This window comes from Melanerpes formicivorus, unplaced genomic scaffold (assembly GCF_026170545.1).
Source record: "Melanerpes formicivorus ecotype bairdi unplaced genomic scaffold, bMelFor1.0.p_v2 SCAF_81, whole genome shotgun sequence".
In the NCBI taxonomy this organism is placed as follows: Eukaryota; Metazoa; Chordata; class Aves; order Piciformes; family Picidae; genus Melanerpes; species Melanerpes formicivorus.
Window position 1 is genome coordinate 2,598,038 of NW_027142433.1, and position 6,815 is coordinate 2,604,852.

The window sequence follows — 6,815 nt, forward strand, 5'->3', positions numbered from 1 at the left end:
TCAAGGCTCAGCCAGTCCCAACCCCCTGCCATGGCCAGGGACACCTCACACCACAGCAGGTTGCTCACAGCCACATCCAGCCTGGCTGCAAACACCTCCAGGCAGGAGGCTTCCACCACCTCCCTGGGCAGCCTGTGCCAGGCTCTCACCACCCTCATGGGCCACAACTTCTTCCTCACAGCCAATCTCAATCTCCCCACTTCTATATTTGCTCCATCCCCCCCAGTCCTATCACTCCCTGACACCCTCACAAGTCCCTCCCCAGCTTTCTTGGAGCCCCCTGCAGATCCTGGAAGGCCACAATGAGGTCTCCTGGGAGCCTTCTCCTCTCCAGCCTGCACAACCCCAACTCCCTCAGTCTGTCCTCACAGCAGAGCAGCTCCAGCCCTCTGCTCCTCCTCCTGGCCCTTCTCTGGACACCTTCCAGCCCCTCCAGATCCTTCCTGGCACAGAGGCTCCAGACCTGGCCCCAGAGCTCCAGCTGTGGTCTCAGCAGAGTGGAGCAGAGGGGCAGAATCCCCTCCCTGGCCCTGCTGGCCACACTTCTCTTGCTGCAGCCCAGGCTCTGCTTGGCTCTCTGGGCTGCAAGTGCTCCCTGCTGGCTCCTGCTGAGCTTCTCATCCCCCAGGCTTCTCATCCACCAGGCTAATGAAGGTTCTTCATCTTCTCTGGGCCCATGTCAGAGTACAAGCTGGGGCTCTGTTTCCTAACCTCATTAAGGATTTAGTGGTCTGAAGGTGTTAGCTCCATGGTGTCTCTTAGGCAGGGCTTCAAACGCCTTTGTGAGACACTAAACTGAGTTTGAGTCTGGTTGGCTCTCCCTAATTCTTTTACCTCCTGTTTATGTGCAGAAGACAAAAGCCTCCCAGAATCACAGAATTGGTTGGTTGGAAGAGACCTTTAAGACCATGGAGTCCAACCTGCAACCCAGCACCACTAAACCTCATCCCCAAGTGCATCTCACACTTGACCAGCACAGAGACCACCACTGACACCTTGAGTCCTGTGTCCAGCTCTGGGCTCCTCAGGTTAGGAAAGAGGTTGAGCTGCTGGAAGGTGTCCAGAGAAGGGCAAGAAAGCTGGGGAGGGGTCTGGAGCACAGCCCTGGGAGGAGAGGCTGAGGGAGCTGGGGTTGCTTAGCCTGGAGAAGAGGAGGCTCAGGGGAGACCTCATTGCTCTCTGCAACTCCCTGAAGGGAGGTTGTAGCCAGGTGGGGGTTGGTCTCTTCTCCCAGGCAAGCAGCACCAGAACAAGAGGACACAGACTCAAGCTGTGCCAGGGGAGGTTCAGGCTGGAGGTGAGGAAGAAATTCTTCCCAGCAAGAGAGATTGGCCCTTGGGATGTGCTGCCCAGGGAGGTGGTGGAGTCCCCATCCCTGGAGGTGTTTAGGAAGAGCCTGGCTGAGGCACTTGGTGCCATGGTTGAGTTGATCAGATGGTGTTGGGTGAGAGGTTGGACCTGATGATCTCTGAGGTCTTTTCCAACCTGGTTGATTCTGTATGCTGTAGAGACAGCAAACTTACAACTGGAAGATTTGTTCCTCCCTTTGACCATCTTCCACGAGGACAATACTGATTCCCTTGTATCTTATTGACAACCAGGGGGTGTAAATGAGAAATGTCACCTTGGGGAGGTGGCCAAAACGAGCTCCAGGTCCCCACAGCTTCCCCCTGCTCAGATGGTGTAGAGCTGAGGTCCTCCTGGTCCCCACAGGTAGCCAGGTTGCTCCAGGCAGGCACTGGGGCTGGAGATGTAGCCACATCCCAGGAGCAATATTATCACAGAATGGTTTCTGTTGGGACAAGACCTCCAAGACCATGGAGTCCAACCATTGACATGGCACTGCCAGGTCACTGCTGAATCCTGCCCCTCAGCTCCAGGTCCTGGAGGCCTGGAGCAGGCTGCCCAGAGAGGTTGTGGAGTCTCCTTGTGTGGAGAGCTGCCAAAGCCAGCTGGGCATTGTGCTGCTGGGCAAGCTGCTGTGGGTGCCCTGCTGGAGCAGGGGGTTGGAGTGGATGAGCTCCAGAGGTCTCCTCCAACTCCACCATGCTGGGATTGGGTGGATTTTGTGGTGGAAACTGCACAGCAGGAATTGTCTGGGTCAAAACCCTTGCAAGGGCTTCCCCTGGGTTCCTCTTTGAAGGATGGTTTCCATTTGGAGGAAATTGAATTTCACCTTTGCTGTAAATGGGCAAATTTGTTTCTGTGAGTCTCAGGAGGGAGGTTTCATTAATTACCCTGAGCCCAGTGGCCAAGCTGGCAAGAAATTGGCTTCCAAGGGACAAAAAGCCAGTCAGAGATCGATGGCAGTGCACAACACAAGAACTCACATGTCTCTCTCATCTGAAAGGTCTTGCAGGCACCATGGACAAGCTGCCTGCAGAAAGCAGGGACCAAGCTCTGATGGGGACTGGCTGGAGAGCAGCCCTGAAGAGAAGGACCTGGGGGTGCTGGGGGAGGAGAAGCTCAGCAGGAGCCAGCAGTGAGCACTTGCAGCCCAGAGAGCCAAGCAGAGCCTGGGCTGCAGCAAGAGAAGTGTGGCCAGCAGGGCCAGGGAGGGGATTCTGCCCCTCTGCTCCACTCTGCTGAGACCACAGCTGGAGCTCTGGGGCCAGGTCTGGAGCCTCTGTGCCAGGAAGGATCTGGAGGTGCTGGAAGGTGTCCAGAGAAGGGCCAGGAGGATGAGCAGAGGGCTGGAGCTGCTCTGCTGTGAGGACAGACTGAGGGAGTTGGGGCTGTGCAGGCTGGAGAGGAGAAGGCTCCCAGGAGACCTCACTGTGGCCTTCCAGGATCTGCAGGGGGCTGCAAGAAAGCTGGGGAGGGACTTGTGAGGGTGTCAGGGAGGGATAGGACTGGGGGGGATGGAGCAGAACTAGAAATGGGGAGACTGAGATTGGCTGTGAGGAAGAAGTTGTTCCCCATGAGGGTGGTGAGAGCCTGGCACAGGCTGCCCAGGGAGGTGGTGGAAGCCTCCTGCCTGGAGGTGTTTGCAGCCAGGCTGGAGGTGGCTGTGAGCAACCTGCTGTGGTGTGAGGTGTCCCTGCCCATGGCAGGGGGTTGGAAGTGGCTGAGCCTTGAGGTCCCTTCCAACCCTGACAGTTCTATGATTCTATGCTGTTGCTGCCTAGCAGCAGTGCCCAACAGGCACCAGATTACTTCTTTCCTCCTCATGGTCCTCCCTTACCTACCAATATGCCACAAGGTTCAGAACCTCTTCTCCCCAGCCCCTGTGCAGCCCAGCCCAGGGCCTGGGGCAGGAAAGCCTCTTTCCCAGTAAAGTGTCCAGGTGTCTTTTTTCTCCCAAGCAGTGCTGAGGCTGACCTGAGTCCCACCAAGTGCTTTGTGGTTCCTGACCTTCTGGTTTGCTTCATCAAGGACTGGAGATGTGAGGGTGGCTCAGGTGGCACTAGCTGACTGGGAAATGCAAGGGGTCCTGCCAGGTACATCCCTGGAGCTCCTGGGCAGGAGCTGCTATGATGGTCCCAAACTGGGAGGAGTGGGTGGCACACCATCAGACATGGGCAGGCTGGAGAGCTGGGGGAAGGGAACCTCACAAAGTTCAAGCAGGGCAAGTGTAGGGTCCTGCACCTGGGGAGGAACAACCCTCTGCAGCAGTGCAGGTGAGAGGTGACCTGCTGCAAAGCAGCTCCACAGGAAAGGACACTGAGGTGCTGGTGGACAACCTGTTCCCCATCAGCCAGTGATGTGCCCTCCTGTCCAAGAAGGCCAATGGCTCTTAGGGTGCATGCAGCAGAGCCTGGCCAGCAGGGCAAGGCAGGTTCTCCTGCCCCTCTACTCTGCCCTAGGGATGCCACAGCTGGATTCCAGGGTCCAGCTCTTGGTTTCCCAGCTCAGGAGAGACAGGGAACTAGTGGAGAGAGTCCAGGGGAGGCTACCAAGATGCTGAGGGGCCTGGAGCAGCTCTGTGGGGAGGAAAGGCTGAGAGCCCTGGGGCTGCTGCCCAGAACATGCCCCTGGGGCGTGTACAAAATGAATGTGAGGAGAGCACTTCCCATCCAGAAAGCAGCAAGGCAGAGTGAAGTTCAGTGAGGTGAATGCTGGGAAGCTGGGGAGGTGTTCAGGCTTTGGGATGGCTTGAGTTGGGAGGGACCTTAAAGATCAGCTAGTGAAGAGTGTCTTACCTTGATGAGACACTGGCACAGGTGGCCCAGGGAGGTTGTGGATGCCAAGTTGGATGGGGTCTGGAGCAAGGTGGTGTAGTGTGAGGTGTCCCTGCCCATGGCATGGGGGTTGGAACTGGCTGATCTTGAAGGCCCCTTCCAACCCAACCCACCCTGGGACTCTGGTAGCTGTTACCACTCTCAGCCTTTGCTTCCTTTCCCCTTCCCTCTCTTTTCTCCTTTGCCTACAAGCAGAAGCTTCTTCCTTTGACCTTCTGAGATGCTTCTCTCTTCAGACAAGTATTTGGTTTGACATCTCAGATTGCAGTGTTTGCAGATCTCAAGCCCACACTTCCCCATCTTCAACACACTTCAAGACCCAGCTGTGGACTTGCAGCTTGGATGAACTCCTTTACCAAAGCCAGGCAAACTGACTCAGAAACAAAGCCTGGGAACAGCAAATGCCATCACTGGCTGCCTGGAACTGCTCTGGGCCTGCTCCTCTCCATGTGTCCAAAGCAGAAGAATTCCTTTTATGTTCATCTGTCTTCATGAAAGTCTGGAAGAGGAGGCAGAAGAGATGAATGATGATGAACACAGTCTAAATATAAAGCTTTCCTTCTTTCTCCCAGCCCTCTTTGGAGGTGTTCCCAGCTGAGCTGCAACTGCACTCTGCTCCTCATGGAGCTCTGCTGATGCTTCTGGGGAAGCACAGGAAGACTTCCACAGGCAGAGGCTGGAGAGGGGCAGTGGTAGTGCCGTGGTGAGGTTACAACAGGCAATACAGGGAGATGTGGCAGGGGGGCTGGAACAGGACGAGGGGGTCAGGCCCACCATCAGTGAGCTTGCAGCTGACAGCAAGCTGGGGGCAGGAGTGGATCTGTTAGAGGGCAGGAGAGCTCTGCAGAGGGACCTTGCCAGGCTGGGCAGATGGGCAGAGCCCAACAGGATGGCACAAAGGAGGAGTCCCTTCAGGATCCCTTGGTTTGTCATCTGCTGCAGCCCAGAGCAGAGCCAAGGGAGCTGCCAAGGAGGAATACTGCAGCTTCCATGCATCAGGAGATGAATCACCCATGTTATTTTTAGCAGGTCATTAAGGGCTGTCAGCAACCTTTGCAGAGTGACTTGTGGGGCCTTGGGTTGGTGTGAGCATGACCTTTTAAAGACAACACAAACTGGGACTGAGAACAGAGGGACTGGGAGGACACCGCTCTCAGCTTGAAAATGAGAGGGAGGGATTCAAAGGAGCAGACTCCATACAAGCATGGGATCATGGTTAGAAAAGACCCCCAGGACCACCCAGTCCAACCATCCACCCAGCACCACCATGGCCACTAAACCATGGCCCAAAGTGCCATGGCCACACATTGCTTGAACAGCTCCAGGGATGGGGACTCCATCAGCTCCCTGGGCAGCCTGTGCCAGTGCCTGAGCACTCCTGCAGGGAAGGAGTTGTTCCTAATCTCCAGCCTAACCCTCTCCTGGTGCAATTGCAGCAGAACTGTCCTCCTCTGGCTTCAGAGGGATGGGAGAGGAGTGACAGAAGAGATGCTGGGAGAAGGGTCACTTCCCACCCCATGTACACTGACCTCTCCTGGGAGGGGATGCTGCAGCCACTAGGCAAATCAAGAGAGAGTTCTCCATCTCTGCTGTGAGGCCAGGCTGAGTGAGCTGGGCTTCTTCAGCCTGGGGAAGAGAAGGCTCCAGGGAGACCTGGTGGCCTTTCAGGGACAATCTGAAAGCTGGGGACAGAGTTTTGAGCAGGGCCTGGTGTGACAGGACAAGGGGGGATGGTTTGTACTTAAAGAGGGAGATATAGGCTGGAGAGAAGGGAGAAATGTTTGCCACTGAGGGTGGTGAGAGTCTGGATCAGAGGTTGGCCAGAGAGGTGGTAGCTGCTCCATCCCTGCAACCATTGCAGGTCAGGCTGTGTGGGGCTGTGAGCATGGAACCATTGCAGGTCAGGCTGTGTGGGGCTGTGAGCAGTGGAACCATTGCAGGTCAGGCTGTGTGGGGCTGTGAGCATGGTACCATTGCAGGTCAGGCTGTGTGGGGCTCTGAGCATGGAACCATTGCAGGTCAGGCTGTGTGGGGCTCTGAGCATGGAACCATTGCAGGTCAGGCTGTGTGGGGCTCTGAGCAGTGGAACCATTGCAGGTCAGGCTGTGTGGGGCTGTGAGCAGTGGAACCATTGCAGGTCAGGCTGTGTGGGGCTCTGAGCAGTGGAACCATTGCAGGTCAGGCTGTGTGGGGCTGTGAGCAGTGGAACCATTGCAGGTCAGGCTGTGTGGGGCTCTGAGCAGTGGAACCATTGCAGGTCAGGCTGTGTGGGGCTCTGAGCAGTGGAACCATTGCAGGTCAGGCTGTGTGGGGCTCTGAGCAGTGGAACCATTGCAGGTCAGGCTGTGTGGGGCTCTGAGCAGTGGAACCATTGCAGGTCAGGCTGTGTGGGGCTCTGAGCAGTGGAACCATTGCAGGTCAGGCTGTGTGGGGCTCTGAGCAGTGGAACCATTGCAGGTCAGGCTGTGTGGGGCTGTGAGCATGGAACCATTGCAGGTCAGGCTGTGTGGGGCTCTGAGCATGGAACCATTGCAGGTCAGGCTGTGTGGGGCTGTGAGCATGGAACCATTGCAGGTCAGGCTGTGTGGGGCTGTGAGCATGGTACCATTGCAGGTCAGGCTGTGTGGGGCTCTG